Source organism: Dipodomys merriami, unplaced genomic scaffold (genome assembly GCF_024711535.1).
Source record: "Dipodomys merriami isolate MVZ:Mamm:240054 unplaced genomic scaffold, mDipMer1.0.p SCAF_76, whole genome shotgun sequence".
Taxonomy (NCBI): domain Eukaryota; kingdom Metazoa; phylum Chordata; class Mammalia; order Rodentia; family Heteromyidae; genus Dipodomys; species Dipodomys merriami.
The window spans coordinates 4696441-4717315 of record NW_027206357.1 but is presented as its reverse complement, the minus strand read 5'-3'; the positions used below and the strand labels follow the sequence as shown (position 1 = coordinate 4717315).

The 20875-nt window shown below is 33.0% G+C and overlaps 1 pseudogene; it reads right to left on the bottom strand.

Annotated features, from left to right (window-relative positions):
* Positions 1-18712: 18712 nt before the first annotated feature.
* On the bottom strand, positions 18713-18809 carry LOC138818451 (U6 spliceosomal RNA; annotated as a pseudogene).
* Positions 18810-20875: the final 2066 nt, after the last annotated feature.

Here is a 20875-nt window from a genome sequence, read left to right as displayed (position 1 = left end):
GTTAGGGAAATGAACCCTAAGATATGTATTCAAATGTTTTTTTTTTCTTTCATGCGCTTGTTTCTAATACATTTATAAGATTATTTCTTTGTTGCTTTGTATGTCCCTCCCCCATGGTATAACCCCTGCTTTAACTGAATTGATGTCGGTATAATTTCTGGAGGGGAAGGGCAAAAACAAATCGTTTTAATAGGGATACAGGTGGACTCATTGCAACAATAAGATGTACAAGTCATTATGTCGAAATTGAACTTTGCAACTTTGGTGGGGGGAGGAGGATTGGGTGGAGGCACCGGGGGAGGATAGGAAGGAATGGATAGGAGAAACAAAGTAGGAGGATACAATGCTTGACAAAAAATGTACTCATTGTCTTGCACAGGTAATTTTAACCCCTCTGTACAGTATTTTCAGAAGAAAAAATAATAAATTTTAAAAAAGAAAAAAAATCATGAAGATGATATTATCTTGTATTTAATGGACTCCATGGACTCCACTCCCAAGTTACTTGAGCTGATATGAAACTTTGGCTAAGTAGCAGAATATAACTTTGCCTCAATAAAACCAACCAAGAAAGGAATAAAAAATAAACAAGAAAGGAAGACACAGTTGGAAATTTGGGCTAATTTTGTCATTATGTTTTGAGAATTCAAGTTTCCTATAGAAATGCAACTCATATATAATCCTCAGTTGTGTTTTAAATGTTGTCTTAATTACATAACATTTCTAGATGCAAAAGAGCTCATGATTCCCAACCAAAAATTTGAAAAAGTAAGCATCATTCTGTTAGATTCCAAAGAAATGATGAAGAATTACAAAAGTTTAAGCCTGGAGAAATAGGAAAGTTCATTTAATATAGGACTTTGTAGACTTGCCTAAATTAGAATTAGATTTAAAATAGATAATTTTTGTTTGTAATTTAATATTCTATAGGATACTGCAAAATTCTTTTCAAATAAAATATTTAATTTACAAATTCACAAATGATTCTGGCATTCTAATTGACTAGAGTAGTCTTTCAAGTGAGGTATAATAAGAACTTAGTTAATAGATAATTCCAACAGTTCATGTGTAAAATGATAATGTGAATAATCTAGACAAATTGTCAACAAATTGATGATATTAATTTATAAATATAGGAAAAGAGCAATCTTTTGAGGCTTTGGTGTAACATGGTATGTAGAGAGTAATTGTGTAACATCTTTTTTTCTACCTTTACATAACACAGAAAGTAATTTCTTAATTATGTACATCTGTATACAATGAGAAAAATGCTAGGTTTGAGGGGTTTTTAAATTTTGTTTTTGTTGTTTGGTTTGTCCTAGGGCTTAACCCCTGGGCTTGGGCACTGTACCTGAGCCTGTTTTTGATCAAGGCTACTGCTCTACCACTTGAACCTCAGTGCCACTTTGGTCTGGCTTTTCCTTATGAGTTTATTGGAGATAAGAATCCAAGAACTTTCCTGCCTGGGTGGGCTTTCAACCATAATCTTCAAATCTTAATATTAAGATATACAGATCTCCTAAATATCTATGATAGATAATATATATATATATATATATATATATAGTAAAATAAATATAAAATAAAAATAAAAATAAATTATATTTGCAAGTGTTCTGATCTCAAGAATACCACTGTTGGGAAAATGATGTAGCAAAGTTAAGTGTATTATTCTTTCCACAATAGGAAGGGCATCACATTAGCAAAAGTGTAGTATTTTTTCACAATATTGATAAAATAGACATGATGTGAATTTAGGGAATCTTAACGTGCACCTTACAAGTTGGAAACTGTTGGGCTAGGATGACTTTACGGCATAAAAACTTGGGATTGATTGTCATAGAAATAATAGTTAATCTGATGAACAAAAGTTTACTCTTACGGAATTTTTATTGGAAGTGGCACTGTGGCTCAAGTGCTAGAGCGTTCACCTTGAGCTGCAGAGTGCAGGGACAGTGCCCAAGCCCAGATTTCAAGCCCCACGACTTACCAAAAAAAATTAATTATTATAGTTACTTCATAGTTTTATCCTCTACAAGATCGTGTCTATTTTTTCTGTTGACTTTTAAATATGTAATGCCTCATTGAAAACTGCATCTATTGCAGAATTAAATAAAATACAAACAGGTACTGTTTTGAATGTCTCTGGTATGGCATGTTCAGAATTTGAAAATGAGTAGTTAGTAGTCATAGGAATGTTGAGGAACACATATATTCTCTCCTCTTTACAATTAGTAAGTTTTCAAAGTTAGGAGTTTCCATAGAATTGAACGGTTTTCTGTTTTAGTATAATACAACACTAAAAATAATGTTTTTTTCCAAATAATGCCAAGTATATTCTGAAAATATTGTATAGTTTGATAACATTCCAGTTGATGTCTGATAAAGAAAGAGGTAATTCAAATTAGCAACCAAAATGTTCATTTTTTAAAGGTAATACACATAGAATAATATTTACTATACCAATACAGTGATATTATATTTTATGTAACTCATTTTTAACTTAATTTTATTGTCAAGGTGATATATAGAAGGGGTTGCAGTAATTGTAAGGTATTGAGTAAATAACATGTCAAAATTTTTACCCCCTCCCTCATTTTTCTCACACTTTTCCTTCACCCCAATACCACTCACAAATTGTAATGTAAATTTCCAACATATTGTCCTGTGACTATTGCTATTGCATTGGTTTGCCTTTTGTCCTTTGTCTCGCCATTTTATTGTTCTGCTTCGCTTGCCAAATGAAGATAAATGTATATACAATACACAGGATACTGAATCCAAATACAACAATGGACAAACCATATGGGAAAACACAAAAGAAAAAAGAAATCACATAGTACATTAAAAACAACAACCACAAAGAAAAATCTCTCTTTCCATATCTAGGAGTTTATTTTGCTCAGCATCATTTTATATGGTCATTTATACATAGCTACTGATTCATTCTGCTCATCTGCTAAGACTATCAGATATTTCCTAGTTATTACAAATGAGGGAAACCATGAAATCTGTTTCTTTGTGTCTTGCTTATTTTTTTAGTAGGATTTTTCCAAGTCTTTCCATTTCCTTATGAATAGGAAGCATAGAAGTACTCCGTACATATATAAATCACATTTTGTCAATTCATTCATCTACTAAGTGGCATATTGTTTTAAAACATGATTGCATGTAAGTATCACGTAAGGCCATTCAAAAATGACAGATGCTGCCTCAACAGATATACTAATATCATGATTTCTATGTAAGACAGTATTTTGTGGTGGTACAAATGTTGAGATATAGGATGAGTCTAATGTATATCTTGCACGAATTAGCCAGGAAGATATCCAATATCATGTAGGATAAAAATGGTAGTGACAAAATGTTTCCCTTGAGAAAGATATAGGAGGCTGCCAGAAGTATGAAGTAGTTCAGATAAATTTGAAGAATTTAGAAATGCAAGCTCAATTATGTTTCTTTAAATAATAATTATGTAAGTGGAAGGGCAAAAAATGGTAAGAGAAGAAAATAACTGACAGCAGATCATTATCCCAAGTTAGAGTACAAAAAGACATAATCTAAAACTTCCAAGTTAAATTGATACCAATATAATACGTCCCACTTAATTTAGGTACATGCAAAATATTTACTTGGCTTTTCCCTACTTAAATGCTCCAAAATAAATGAACACTTACAAGAAAAGTTATGTTATTGCCATTGTTTCAACACTAACTGTGATCAGCCCTCTTTTTCTCACTTTGCACTTGGTAAACTAATGATGTTGTGGCTGATTAGAGTCAGAATTAGGGGCTTCTACTTGTACAATTATCCCAGAACAGTTTAAGCAGTTTTCCGCCCAATATATCCAACTATATTGTCTGAACCTGTACTTTGAACACACCCTCACACCTGAGCACATTATTTGAAATTATACTTTAGCTTTTCTTGGCACATTCTACTTTGTGCCTTTGTCTTCTTTGCACATTCCTTTTGAGTTCATAGTTGCTCTATTTCCATTTCATCTTTACAAACTGCTAAGAACATTGTTCAACTACCACTTCTTGTTTGTACACGCCCAGTCTATGTATGAAGGTACTTTGTCCATGTTAAGCAATAGGGTAATACTCAACCCTATGCCCACATTAAAGGATGTAGAATTTAAAGAATTTTGAGACAGTGATATTAGAATTGAAAGGCTCCTTAGGGACATTTTCATGGAGTTCATTAGTTTACCCAGGAGAAATATAAATATCAACAAAATTTGGAGCTAATTAGTAAGTATCCAAATTAACATTAGATCCTAGATGTTGTGTTAATACAAGTCACGATTGTCTTATTGTTAAATCAGAATCCTTCACTACTTGACAATGTGTATGAGAAAGTGAAAGAAAAGCATTAAAGCAAAAGGTCTTATCTTGTTAGGCATTTAATCCTCGTGGTGAGAGTAATGTCTGAATTTTTCCATTCAATAAAAGCTTGAAGTTTATAAGAACATTTTCCTACATATAAGAACTTGTGTCACGTTGGTTGAAAGTGTTATTTCAGCATGGAGATATACCTAACAAGATTTAGATTTCAATAGTGTATATGGCAGTTTTGATGTGTCAATTGCTATTGAGGCATTTTCTATTCTAAAGAGGAATCAATTCCAGGAGTCTTCAGTCACATCATTAAAGTTGTATGTTCAATCTAATACTTGGTGTTACTTGTCCTACATTTATAATGAGTAGGCTGATAAGATATCCAAACATATCTAAATATATTTCAATAAAATCCCAAAATGATATGCATAGATGGGTCACTAATTGGAACTGTAGGACAAATTAGGCTTTTTTTGTGCTGTAGTTCAATCTATAATCTCCTAGCTAAATAAAGTTTTCAAAAATATTCACAGAATACCACTAAGAAAAGTTCATGACAGTTATATCTGTATAATATTTCTAAGGTCAGGATTAAAGCATTTGTTCCTAACATTTAGAATCAACAGGATCTGTTGAATTAATCGATCCAGAATTTTGTCCACACATTCACATCTCAACATTTTATCAATATAACTTTCACCAAAACACTGTTCTTATTGAACTTGTCTATGTCCTTTTACTTTTCAAATCCAAATAGTAGGTTTCCTTCAATATCTTCCTGAAAATTCTTTCCTTCCTTTTCTTCTGTAAATATGTGTTTATTCCTTTTTTGTTTCCTTATTTATCACTTTCCTCCAATCTTGTCCACTCTGGTACTCACATTCTTCACACTTTCGTCAGAACATTCCTTTTCTTCTTCCCTTTAATAATGTCCCTGATTTTATTATTTTTCATATTCATGGTTATGAATATTTTGATGATGTCCAAACAGACCTATCTTTGCATCTGTTTAACATAAATCTTCGAACTATCAGAGAGTTTTTTCCTTTAAATCCATCTTTATCACCAAGATAAATCCATCTAAATCCATCCTTATCACCAAGAATGTAACTAACACAGTTAGGAGACAGAGATGTGGAAAAACTTTAGATTTCCTCTTACCCCACCTCCATCCATTAGATAAGATGAATGATCAAGATTTTCTCAGTTTCTGTCACTAATGTAATTTCTATGTACTTCTTTTTATGACCCTGACACACCAGCCTATTGCAAATACTAATCACCAGTCACTCAGTCCTAAACCAACTGTTTACTAAGTATGCATTTCTCCCCAGTCTTTTCATATTGGTCCTCTCCATCACCCAATGAGTCTCCTTGTAAGCACACAGAGTGAAGAACTCAGACAAAAATTCTAGTACCATTAATTACTCACAACATTGAATGTTGGTCTTACATTTAATGGATGTAATCTGCCAGAAATATTGAAGAATATATTTGTTGACTTCTAGAGCAAGGAAAAAGAAAGTAAACAGTCAATACATTTTCTACCTTAGCTTACAAATAAGGAAAGTGTCAAATTCAGTTTGTTGGTATAAAGTCAGAAATAGTTTCATGCAGAAATAAAAATAAATTTTAACTCCTGGCACTGCAGCTTGTGTCCTTTTATGGTAACTGCAGATATGTAAGTAGTATTATGTAAATTGTGTCATGTATTTACAGCTGTAATGAAGAACATACTCTTAATATATCATTTGTAAACATTATTTATTGAATGGTATCTATATGAGAATGTTATTTGAACTAATCACACTAAGTTGAAACCTACATCTTAGTCCATCAAAATGTGGAAATAAACGATTTTATTTAAAAGAAAATAATACCACCAAGAACAGTGAGTGTATATACATTAGAAAGACTGCTGGAATAACATTAGGGTTTTTACTGCCTGTACCTGTTTATGTGATTGTAATTCTTGATATTCAAACTCTCCTTTTGTTATTCTGTTTTGTTTTGTTTTGTTTTGTTTGGTTCGTCATGGGGCCTGGACTCTTGGCCTGGCACTGTCCCTCAGCTCTTCGCTCAATGCACTCTACCACTTGAGCAACAGTGCCACTTCCCGCTTTTTCTGCTTATGTGGTGCTGAGGAATCAAACCCAGAGCCTCATGTAGACAAGGCCAGTACTCTGCCACTGAGCCACCTTCCCAGCCCTCCTCCTCTTATTCTTATTGTATGTAATCCAACGCTGTTTATAACTATGCATTCAATGTGGGAAATCCAGCTTCAAAGATATCTACGTATTTTTTTTTCCTTTTCAATCACAACATCGTCATTATCAGGCTACACTGTGGTCATCATCCTACCCATCAAAATTATTGTTAGCAACATAAGTGCTAATTATTGAACATCGGATATGTGTCTATGATTTTATTATTTGTCTTTTGATTAATAATTTTAATGTTACCACTGTGCATGAATTCATATTGAAATTTTGAACAAATAAACAAAAAACCTAAACCATATCAGGTAGTTTGACTATGTGCTTATAACAAATTATGGAATAGATTTTTTGAAGCATTGCAATTTCCTAATCAGTATGAATTAACTTCCTCTCTTCCCCTAACTACAATCAAATATTTGAGAGTTTGGGCAGAACCTTTTCAAGTAATATACTGTAAATGTTACTATAATATCATGTGTATATCTAAAATTCCCTTGAAAGTAATAAACTCTACTTTCTATTGAAATATTAGTTATTTTATTCTGGGAAACTTTTAGAAAAATTGACTGTATATCTTTGAAATGAAAAAGGTCAAAAATAGTAGCATAAAATTTTTAGAGCGAGTCTGTCTTCTCTCTCTCTATATATATATCTGTCTTCTCTCTCTATATATAAATGTTATGTGTAGAATAGTATATTTTTAGAGAATATTTGTCCTCAGAAATATATACATATATCTAAATTTATGTTAGAATGATATTCATTATAGTGAAACAAGTATCTTAAAATATAATTAAAATTTAAAAAAACTTCATGAAATCAAGTGCCGGTAACTCACCCTTATAATAAGAGCTAGTCTGGGTGCTGAGATCTTAGAATTGTTTCCGAAACTAGCCCAGAGAGAAAAGTACTTGTTAGATTCTTATCTCCAATTAACCACTAAAAACAACACCCACAAAAAAAAATGTAGCACATTAATTTCACAAAACTATCTTTTAACTGCTGTGAACATTTCTTAGAAACATGAATACATACCCCTGGAAAATGTTAAGTAAAAAAGTATAGAACATTTACGTACATGTTAAAGACATGATTATTTAGATTGTTTAAGATATTTAGGTAATGATTAGAAGTTAAGAATAATGATAGGTACGTCATATATTGGGACTGATTTTTTTATTCTAATTTACAATAGTAATAAAATGATATTTATAATGATTATATAAAATTACTCTTGCTTGGTATTTGAATTATCATAAGTGATAAATATTTTTAAATGATTTCCAAAGCAAAGGAGTATCAATTCTTTTGTAATTTCAAAACAATTAAGAAAATGATTTCAAGGCTGGTTCACTCTAAGTCTATATTTGTTTTCTTGTTCTAGTTTTCCTATGTTAGTAGAAATTAAAATTCAAAAATGTAATGGATATTGGCATTTAGGAAGATCTTCACATACACTAATATTGGATTCCCTTCAGTGGAATTATTTTATTTCATTTGTTACTTTCACAAATAAATCAAGATGATTGTGTATTTTGTTATTTTCACTGCTTTTGTTTCTTATCTTGAGAATACGTTTTTCCTAGAAAACTAGAGATAAGCAATTGGATTGAGCATGTAACATATGACTTTCATAAAATCCAGATGCATAGATTTGTGTCTTTTGTCATTTGCTAAAAGTATCTTCCAGAAAAGTTTCTCAATTACTTAGAAGTTTTACCCCTTCCCCTCCACAATTATACCGACATCAAATACAGTGAAAGCAGGAGTTATACTGTGGGGGAGGGACATACAAAGCAACAAAGAAATAATCATAAATGTGTTAGAAACAATCGCACGAAAGAAAAGAAAACATTTGAATACCTACCTTAGGGTTCATTTCCCTAACATCACCTTATCTGGCCTTTTCTGCTTGACTCAGACATATACTAGATATTGCAAATAAGGGAAACCATGGGAAAACAATAGGGATACAGGTGGACTCATTTCAACAATGAGATGTAAAAGTCGTTATGTCGAAAAATGAACTTTACAACTTTGGGGGGGAACAGGGAGGATTGAGTGGGGGACAGGGGGAGGATGGGAAGGGAGAGGAAGGGGAAACAAAGGGGGAGGCTACAATGCTTGATAAGAAATGTACTCATTATCTTGCCCAGGTAATTGTAACCCATCTGTACAGTATTTTCACAATAAAAAATAATAAAAAAATTACGTAGAATTGATGCATAATTCCTAGGTATTCCAGTTATCACATATACTTTTGGATTGAGTTATCTCTGTATAAATCCAAAGGCCAAAATACCCTCAAAATAAACAGAAATCACATCTTTGTTTTAAATGCAGTAGTTTACAAAGAGTTTTTAGCCAACACCAAAACTTCTTTTTAGCTATTCTGCATTTTGTGTGAAGAAGTTTTAACAATAGTTTCTTTTCCTAACATGCAATTCACTTACAATATATTATCTCCTTTAATTGTATACATTTTAGTGCTTTGGAAGTGAATTGTGCCTTCATAGGTTTTCAAAGCCCGATTTTCACAAACTTGCATTCCTTCAAATAGAAATGCTGTAAATTTTAGAACAGATATTAAAAATAGATATAAAATTCAGTTACAGGAATTTGCCCAGCATACATCCTCTATAGTGTGTCTTTTCAAAATTTGTTTTTAGCAGATCATTTCCAGGGTCTCACACATACTATTCAAGTTCACTGTCAATTAACTACATTCTTTATCCAAAAAAGTTTTTTTTACTTCTGTTTAATACATTCATAGAAGTGTAATGCCTGGATCCTATAAAATTCTCTTTCACCTTTTGAAGACTTGAAATCTTATTTGCAAAAATGATTGTAGTATTATACAAATCGATCACTATCAGAAGTATATCAATTTCTCCACAAATGCATTACTATATTTTGTGTCCTCTTTTTATATTATGGACTTATTAGTGAGTTTTTATTATTTCTTAGACACTAAAAAGGAGCTTATTTCATATGCTCCTCCTATTGACTATTAATTTGCATATGTTATTTAACGAAATATACTATTCAGGAAAAAATTTATATAGAATTAGAAGATATAAAAATACTTAAGTTTCAGGGGCTGGGAACGTGGCTCAGTGGTAGAGCGATGCCTTGCATGCCTGAGGCCCTGGGTTCGATTCCTTTGCATCACATAAGCAAAAAAAAAAGCCGGAAGTTGCTCTGTGGCTTAAGTGGTAGAGCGCTAGCCTTGAGCTGAAGAGCTGAAGGACAGGGCACAGCCCAGAGTTCAGGGCCCACAACCGGACCCCTCCCAAAAAACACTTAAGTTTCAGAATCATTGTAGCATTAACATTGTAGCATTAACAAATATATGCCCTCTATATGTTGGATATGGTTTCATTTCTGTTATAGTGTCCTTTGAATTATGAAAGGTTATCACTTGATATAATCCAGTTCTTGCTTCTCTTTAGCTAATGTTTTCCATGTCAAATTTTTAGAAACCTTTACTAATCCGATGTCATGAATATTTACATTTATGTTTTACAGGTTTTTACATCTCACATTTAGTTTGATAATCATTCTTTATAAGGTTTCAGGTAGGCCAGGTGCCGGTGGCTCACGCCTGTAATCCTAGCTACTGAGGAGGCTGAGATCTGAGGATGGTGGTTTAAAGCTATCCTGGGCAGGAAAGTCCATGAGACTCTTATCTCCAATAAACCACTAGAAAACTGGCAGTTTTGCTGTTGCTCAAGCGGTAGAGTACTCACCGTGAGCTGAAGAGCACATGGACAACTCCCAAGCCCAGAGTTCAAACCCCATGACCGACATACATACACACAAAGGATTGAGGTAATATTCTAAGATCATTCTTTAAAACTAGAGAGGCAATAGTGCCAATACAACCATTTAAGATTCTGTTTTTATTTCATAAACTCTCATAGCATCCTTTTCATGATCTGTGGAACATAAAAGTAAGAATTTATTTTTGAAAAATCTGTTACCTTCTTCTATGTGTCTGTTCTTATAATAGAACTAGGTTATCTTCACTAAACATGGTAATACGATTCAAAGCTTGTATGAAGGTTCAAGCTACACCATTTTACAAGATTGTTATGAATTCCTTGAATTTACATACGGTATTATTGAGCAGGTGGACCAATATTCTCCAGAGATATCTGGATATTTGATAGTCACTCATATTTCGCACATTGTGGAAACACAAACCCCTGATATTATATATAGATAAATGTCTTTAGAGATTGCTCAAAGCAACTAAAATTAATTTAAGAATGAGTTAAGCTTTAGATAACATTATAGCATAATAAAGCTGAATGATAACGACTTGAGCTGTACTGCAGAAGAGAGAGAGATGGGGAAGAATGGTGGATCACATAGGAGTTGTATGTCATTGGTATTGTTTCAAAAAACAGAAAGACTTCAGAGAAGAGAAGGAGAAAAATAAAGTGTTCTGAATCAAGTTTCTTTTTAATCCACCTGATAGTTTGGACTAAAAGTCAGATAACATGGAAAAAATAAACTAGAAAACAAAGCATTGTATAGAGCTGTTACAATGTAAAAAAGTTGTATTAGGAATATAATTCATTTCCAAAGAAATAAGAGAAAGAATAAAACTAACAGTTGCTAATGTGGATAGAAGATGGATCACATTTTATCATATATAATTTTGAAAAGCATACTAGGAATGAAAATTTTAAAAAGTCATAACTTAAAACACAAATTGTGGCCGGGCGCTGGTGGCTCACGCCTGTAATCCTAGCTACTCAGGAGGCTGAGATCTGAGGATCGCGGTTCAAAGCCAGCCCGGGCAAGAGAGACCGTGAGACTCCTATCTCCAATAAACCACCAGAAAACCGGAAGTGGCGCTGTAGCTCAAGTGGTAGAGCGCTCGCCTTGAGCTGAAGAGCTGAGGGACAGCGCCCAGGCCCAGAGTTCAAGCCCCACGGCCGACAAAAAACAAAAAAAAAAAAAAAAAAAAAAAAAAAACACAAATTGTATTATAACTAGACAGTATAGTTCAGTGATAAAACTTTGGCCTAACATATGTGAAGCAATTTTGTGATCTCCCAAGCATTACAAAGTACACACAAAACACACACACACAAAACCCACATAAACACACACACACATAGCACATACACATATTTGGAATACTGTTATTATCATATTAAACAGAGGAAATTATCACAAACAGTAAAAGTATTTTAATATATGAAATCATAATATTGCTCATACTATTTAAAAGTTTAGTAGAAATAATACAGTCACAAGATACTTGGATTCTTATAGATTAAGTAAATTGAAAAATAAGAAATAAAAGACATGAGAAATTTGCAAACAAGTTTTAAATAATAAACATTTTGAAACATGTATAATTAATTTTGATAAAAGATTGATGTTACTGGTGTTTTAACTCAAGATTTAGTATATGATAACCAGGTGCTCTATATCTTGCTAGGCATGGCTATATCTCTAATCATTTCACTCTGGAAATTTTATGATAAGGTCTCATATTTTCCCAGTCTCTCCCGAGTTGCAAACCCTATTTACACTTCCCACCATAGTTAGAAAATGGAAACTACAAATCACTATGCCCAGCTCAGTTTTTTTTTAATTCAAGTATAAATATTTCCAAAAAGTGACCATGTAATGCAGCCTTTTTTATTAACTATGTGCTTCTTGAAAATACAGTATTCATTACCTAAACAAATATGTTTAGAACTTTAAGAAATTAAATTTATTTAAATTCATCAACCATATACAATTTAAGAAAATAATTTTTAAATATTCACATGTTAACTATTTTGAAAGCAAAAAATATATCTCTGAATAATTTACATGTGTTAAAATTATGCAAATCTAAATTAACTAATCTTACAACTCTGAAAAAAGAATTACCCTAACGAAACAAAAGAAAATAATTAAGTTCAAAATTTAGATAATATAATGAAGTGTACTCTTTAGTTGACTTAAATAACTGTAAGCCCTCTGTATATCAATTTTATAATAAAAAATGCATGAAGAAAGAAAAGTACCCATTGGTCAATATCGACAGGAAAAGCATCAGTAGTTTTTTTTTGAGTGTGCAAAAAAATCAATGGAAGCGATAAATATGTTCCTTCCATAATAAATGTACTCATTACTTTATTTAGGTAGCTGTATCCCCTCTGTAAATTACCTTTACAATAAAATTAAATTGAAATTAAAAATAAACTAAATAATATACCAATTAAGAATTCATAGAGAGCTAGGAAGGTGGCTCAGTGGTAGAACTCTTGCTTTGCATGTTTGAGGCCCTGGGTTCAATTCCTCAGCATCACATAAACAGAAAAAAAAACTGGAAGGGGCGCTGTGGATCAAGTGGTCGAGTGCTCGCCTTGAACTAGCCTTGAGGAACAGTACCCAGGCCCAGAATTCAGGTCCCACGATCCGACACCCTCCCCCCCCCCAAAAAAAAAACAGAATTACTAGAAACCATTGGTTTAAAACTTTTTTGAAAACTGCCCTAAGTACCCAAGTAATAAAATTTGATGATACTATCTAAATACTTCAAATTCCGCAGAGAAGCCAAAAGTTTAAAAACTGTTACAAAGTAAATTAATAAATCTGAATATATTACTATTAATAATAATCGTAAGATGAATTTATAGTGGTAGTCAAATAGGTAAGAAATGAAGCAATTTGCCATTCGTTTGATTTAATATGTGAGAAAGAATTTTCTAGGTTTCTTAAAATATATAATCAGTTTAATGAAGAAACTATTCTGTCACATGATATGATAATTAGATGCAGCTGATATTAGAGCAAAGAGCAGATTGTACTAAGTTTTTGCATGTTAAAGTATATGCTTATTTTGGTTGTGGGAAATTGTGTTCAACTTGGTGATTGTTTTTGTAGAGTGGTGTCATATCAGTGGTTAATTTTAGGATAGGGGTTCACTTTCAAAAGAACATGCATCTGATCTGACATTTTAGCCTTCCCATTATCAAGGGCATAAGAGTTGCACACCAAATTGTCTTGCTTCCTAACTTGGCTGGCCTGGATTCGGCAGCCCTTCCAATCTTAACCTGTAGATAGTGAAGGATGGTGGAAATGATCCAATGCACCCAACTATAGATTGAGAAGGAAGTCCACTAAACTTTTGGCCTGGGTTCTGTTCTCAAGCCTCCTCAGTAGTTAAGAGTTCAGACATATATATGACTTAGGCATGTGAACACCTCAGGACAAGAATAAAAAAGCAGTGAAGTATAGAGGACAGGCCGAATTTTAACTAGCTACTTGGGGGCTGAGTAAGTTTAGCTAGCTACTCTGGAGGCTGAGATATGAAGACCACTATTCAAAGCCAGTCCAATCATGAAAATACATGCGATTATCTCCAAAAAAACCAGAAGTGGAACAATGGCTCAAGTGGTAAGCCACTATCCTTGGACACAGAAGCTTAGGGATGATGAATAAATAAATGAGCACTTGCACATATGCATGCGTGTATACACGTGCATGTACACACACACACACACACACACACACACACACACGAGTATTTTAATGCGAAGTTCTTTTTTTAACTTGCTGTACCCTATTTCCCTGTATTAGTTTACAAATTAACAAAATCAGCTAAGCACCTATTTACATAGAACTCATCATGTTTCTCTAAAGTAAACTCTCTTTTTAGAAGCATGCTTTTATTTGACCCACATGTAAACGATTCAGGAGTTTGATTCTTCTCCCTCAATTCTGTAGAATTAGATGATTGTTTAGCTTCCCCCTAGCAATACAATTTTGTGAAATCTTGCATCAAGCAACGTATTTCTTTCACTAGAACGCAAGCCTCTGTCAAACAATTAATAATAGGTTTTTCTTCTCTTTGCTTGCATCTGTAGTTTTATTATCTTCATAGATTTTATGATGATCTGTCTGTGCATGGCAAAGACTGCTGTGAAAATAAAAAAACCCGTCACAGCACTTATCATTTATGTACCATCCATAGATATGAAGATGTTTAAATATTACTGAAATTGCTTTGTAATAAATCATGTTCACCTTGACTATCATGAAAAAGAAGAATTGGTTTCTCAGCATTTTAGGTAAGAACTTGATTGAAAGAAACAAAAGGACAAGTGAGGAACAACTCAACACATACATTCAAATGAAACAACACAACCCAAGAAAACAAATTAATTCAGTAGTCAAGAACTTGCAGGAAATTCAAAGACTTAAAAAAACATCAGCTATCAGAAACTTATGAAAGTCCTGACTACATGGGAGTCTACTCTTCAGAGGATAGAGGTTAAAGCCCAGACTGGACAAAAAAATCAGTACACAATGCCATGCACCTGTTATTCTAAATTCCAGGAAGAATAACATAACATGGACTGAGCCCAAGGTCATACACAAGGATCTGAAAAATAATCAGGATAATTTAGCCCTGGGGACATGACAAAGTGGTAAGAGCACCCATTTAGGGGGCACAAGACACTCAATTCAAACTCTAATATTTGGGTATTAAAGTAAAAAGCTATTATTTTAAATAATTGGAATAATTGTAACATTTGAATATTTGAGTGGAAAAATGCATGAGAGAGATAGAATGAACCCACGTTCCAATGCTTTCACCTTAAGTGAAAATATTTTATGGTACTTCAGACAAAACAGAGTTACCTTGCAAATGAGCATGGTTGTGCATTTGGGTGATGGAAATACTTTAATTACACAGGTGTAAATTAAATAGATTTTATTAGGGTAGATTGTACTTCTTAAACTAAGAACCTGGATGATATCCCTGAGATTTTTCTCTCAAGGCTACCACTCTACTATTTGAACCACAGTTCCAATTCTGATTTTCTGTTGATTGTTTGGTGATAAGAAGCTCCTGGACATTCTTGCCCAGGATGGCTTCAAACTATGTTTGTCAGATCTCAGCCTCCCGAGTAACCAGGATGCCAGGCATGAGCCGTCGATAGTTTTAATAATTTAGTAAATTGTACAGTAACTGAAATTATACATTATCATATAACCTGCATAATATATGTGTGTATGTATATATCAATGCATACGGATAGAAATATTTAGTATATTTTCGTATCTACAGTACATTTATGAAATCATCCATTATAAAATAAAATGGAAAAAAAGTTAATCAGGAGCAAAACAAAGGAAATTATCACATGTTTCTTGTTGTTGAATGGAATAAGAATTCAAGAATCAGGTTGGGAAAATCATCTCTACGTTAACAAAATGGATAAGAGCTATTAATTCCAATCCATTTATTTGCCCATGTTGTGCATCCTCACACCTGAGTGTCAAAATCAAACCACACTTTTTGCCTTTGCTTTTAACTCACCTGATATAATTTACGGGTTAGATGAAGTAATCAAATAAAGATTAAAATAATATTATGTGAGGCTATGAATTAGAGCTGAACATGATTTTAAATATGATAATAGCTAATTAAGTTGCATATTTCTTACGTTTACTCTGTCATGTCCCTCATTCCCACATTAGGAAAGTACATAGAAGGTTCTCACTAAATTATATGTACAATTATGAAAAAAATGTTTTGAAAGAATATGGGCACAGTGGTGTTTTAGCTTATTGAGACCTGTAGGGGTAAGTGTAGGGGTAAGTGTGTTTTTGAGGACTTGCAATACATTGTGATGAAGATGAAGGGAAGGATGTTCTTATTATGGAAAACTGGATAGAGTATTGCTCCCACAAAGGAAGTGATGAATTATTCCAAAACGTAACAGTAAAATCACTTTCACAATCTTGTTCACTGCTGCACTATTCACTGTAGCCAAGTTACGGAAACAGCCCAGATGCCCTTGGGCAGAGTGCTGATTAGAGAAAGAATGGCACATATACACAATTGGATTGAACCCATCCATTTTGAAGACTTTTACATTATTTGCAACGAAATGGATAGATCTAAAAATATATTAATGGAACTAAGTCAGAGCCATATTTGGAAGCTAGAAATTTATACAAGTTTACACAAAAATATTAACCAAAGCATGCTATTTGCAGAGGAGTATTTCAAAGGTGTAATTTCTTATAAAATTGAACTTTACTCCAACAAAATGAATACCAGGAAACTATCACTTGGAATATGTGAGTGGAAGTCAAAAGGAAGGAATAAAGAGAGTTATGGAGGAGGAGCCTGAAGGTATAATATTCAATACAGATAGTATGAAACTAGAAAAAATTAAAGTGGAGTGAGGTTTGGAAGGGTGTGGAAAAGTTATATAAAGATCCATTTTACTTTAAAAAACTGATATGTTGAATGAAAATTCCCTTGTACAAGTATTTAAGATAATAAGAATATAATTAAAAACAATGGAGACATCTGATCTTAAATTCTATTTCCATCTCTTTTAAAAAATAAATTTATTTGCTCTATAATTTGATGAGAGGGATGGATTTTGTGGCTAGCTAAATCATTGCACATCTCTCTCTCTCTTCCTCTCTCCCTTTCATGGTTCTTATAAGTAATATGATTGCTCCATAATTATCATAATTTACTTTGCTTTTATATTTTTGGTTGCATCATTTCACTTTCTGCTCTGCCATATCCCAATTCATTTACATAGAAGATATTATTTCCTGTTTTCTCATTCTTAGAATAAGCTGCAAAAGAAGACAACACTGGTCCTCATTTTCAGTCTGTACCTTTAAATACGGAGGAAAATCTTTCCTCTGCTCTATACCAATTCCCTACTCTCCAGTTAGAATAATTTAGAATAGTAAAAATGAAAAAAGAGAAAATAAATAATAGTGAAAAAAACAGATGCAGCAAATTCACCAGATTTTTCTGACCATTTCATCCAATGTGAACTATTGGGGAAATACATGGACAGCTCATTCTCACTGGCACTCAAAGTCTCTGGTTAGGCAATTCTGATGAAGTTGAGGAACAAGATGAAAAAGTGAGAAATGGTATCAATTGCAAAAAAAATGAAATAGTATCCAAGGAAAATTCTTCTTTGTTCTGCTGAAAATAATCGCCTTACTACAGTGCAGAGACTACTTTCCAAAAAGGTCACTCATGTGATTACTAGGGATGAGGATGAGTATACCCCTCTTCATCGAGAAGCCTACAGTGGACACTTAGATATTGTCCATGAGTTGGTGGCTCAAGGCAGATATTCATGCAATAACTGTGAATGGCTGGACATCCCTGCACAGTACATATAGATGGAATAATAACAGAGTGGCTTCTTTATTTCATCATGATGCAGATACCAATGGCCAAGTTAAAGGCCTCTTGACCCCCATGCATCTTGCTGCTGGGAATAGATATAGCAATGATACGCTGGATCTCCTTCTATTGAACCATTATATCAAGTCAGTTCTGAAGCACAACTTGGAAGAAACTGAATTTGATATTGCCAAAAGGATAAGTATGTATCACTACCTCTTTGAAGTTGTGGAAAGCTGTACAAATTGTTCTCCTGAGTCCTAATGGATCAGTTAAGTTTCTTTAATTTCAAAATTGCCAGTCCATCCTATGTGACCATAGAAAATATTTTCACAATACAAAGAAACAGCAATACCTTACATTAAAAATTCATGTATTCCATGGTATTCTTCCAAGTGAATTGCCTGACTTTGATGTCAAAATATATTTTAGTTGTTTGTATACATCTATAATGATTTCTATAGAGTTTGTGATTTTTTAAATCAGAAAAAAATTTTAATTTATCTGTTGAAATGAGTATTACAGAAACTAAAGATATTTCTGGTGCTTGTCTGAAAAAGTATATTTTAAAATGTTTAGTATTCTGTTTGTATAATGTCCATAATCTGTTTCATTCGCTCCTAGATATAATACTTTGAATTCGACATTGTTTTATAATACATACGTTCATTAATAAATGTGTCCTTTCAGATTGCATTCCATACAGAAACATTTTAAGATTCTTTTAATTCCTAGGTCCTTATAGAATTTTATTTCTTTCGGATAAAATGACAATGTTATTTATTTCAAAAGTTTTATAAAGGTTATGCTATGTAAAGGCCTTTCTAAAATGGTGAAGATTGAATACACTGATGTCAAACTAACTTTTATTTCTATGAATTACATATATTATTACACTTGTATATTTGTAATCAACTTTTGAATAACAGTTTTTCATTTCTTGCATCTGAAGAATGAAAAATATGGAATACTTCACAAATTTTCATATCATCCTTGTGCAAGAGGCATGTAAATCTCTGTATTGTAATTCGGGTAGACCTGCTGCTGAAGCATGTAGTATCCTATAAACTTAAGTAATCAATGATGCAATCTTAAGACAGGTATATATCCTTGGTTGCCTATTTGTAACAAGGAAACCTTATTGTTCCCAAAATTGCTATTCATCTTATTTCTGTAAAATTCTGTGTATGGTGGAAAAAAACTTATGTTGTTTGTTCGATTGCTCACATTTGCAAGTTTTTGTAAATGACTATTTTAAGTCTTTTTCATTTGAAATTTGATCATACTTTTAAGCTGTTATAGATAGGTGCAAAGGTAATGGATTTTCAAGTACTTATTTATTAACTGATTTAGCTTTGTGGAGCTAATGGATTCAAAGTAAGCCTTGCTTAAGAGCTACTTCTAAATTTCTGCAGCTTAAAATTTCCCAAATGAGGTCTTGCTGGCACAAATGTCTCCGTGACCTTTTACCCTTGCTTCGTATAGGAACAGCCCAACCAGAATGTCTTACCCTGACAGCATAGATTGTCTTACTGGAGCAAAACTAATCTTAGTTACAAGGGATTATATAGAGACGAACAGTTCAGACAGAACTGTTCGGACTAGAAGGTATTTTTTTTTCAAAATATAACTGCTTATTACACCCTACCATTCCAAAAGTAGCTAAAGCCAAGAAGGTGAAAAAATTGTTCATATGCATGATTACCTAATGTCCTGGCCTGACTACCATCCAACCAGGCAGGAAGTTACACCACTGATTTTCTATCACCAAATATATTCCATAGCTCCAGGAGAAGACCATATGTTTCTCCTCATTATTAGGCCTGAAATTGGTAGTGTTTTAACCACAGTGTTTCCTCTTGCCTCTAAGCTGTACATCCCCGAATGGTAAAGCTTTAGTTCTAATTCTCCCAAACAATGAGGTAGAGGCAATGGAATAATACTTTAAAACAGTTGCCTTTGATGCCCTAACCACAACGGAACAATGCAAAACATTTTCTTATAGATAATTATATATTTTATATTTATATGTGTTGATTTTATATTTCACAAAGTGGATCTTACTGGAATTAATTGATAATTTGACAAATTAATTTATATTATTCCAATAAATAGATTGGAATATAAATAATCAGGATTAGAATATATATTAGAATATAAAAAGGATCAATGCAATGTTTTCGGTATAAACTTGTGATACTTTCTACGTGTTATTGGTCTTCTGAATTCACATGGTAAAAAAAAACAATGTTGTTTTCCTCTAATCTATAAGGGATTTTACTCTGCTGCTCTGTTTATTGTTTTAACTCGCTGGTCCCAAATTGTTTTTCTCCATATTTCTGAAGCATTCTTCCTGATTATACTCAAATTTTGCTGATATGATGTCTAAAAGGTATTATTCTTCTACAGGATCCATGGGTCCTAGGATCCCAGCTCCCAGTTATCCGCATCATCAGATAACTAGGGCAAAAGTTCCCACCTATGCCCATGCAACATGCCAAGAGAAAGTAATTGAAGACCCATCTCAATTTCTCATTTCTTATATTTCAGGGCCCCAATTCCTTGAAATGCAGGAATTAGCAGTGAGCAATTGGGAAATGCAAGGCAACTTAAAATGCAAGATGAAATCACAAAATGTGAAAGTACAGTAATTCAAACCTTCAATTTTCAGATGACCATGCCACATGAGTGGAAAAGACCACAAATGTCACAAGATTATTTGTAGTACCCTTCTCCTAATGGTTAATGAATGATTTCAGTCCAGTATCAGCAGGCTAAAAAATAGTTCCTGAACGATAGATCCATAATTGGTCTACCAATGCTAGGAATACTTGACATAGAGGTCAAATATAATTCAAAAAAATTAATTGAGAATATCCTTAGTGCTTCAAAACACTGGTACTTCAGTAAACTTGGCTCTGTAGTATAAAAATGTTGTCATTCTCAAACAAATGAAAACCTACATTTAATCTGCTGAAAGTATATTCCTTTTCAAATAAACTTTTAAAAATCACATTTGCCAAAATAACACTTTACAAGTGATGATATTTAGTGAGGTAACTAGTCTTTCGAGTGTAGGGAGCAAGTTTCAATAGAGTTGATTTATTCACCCAGCACTA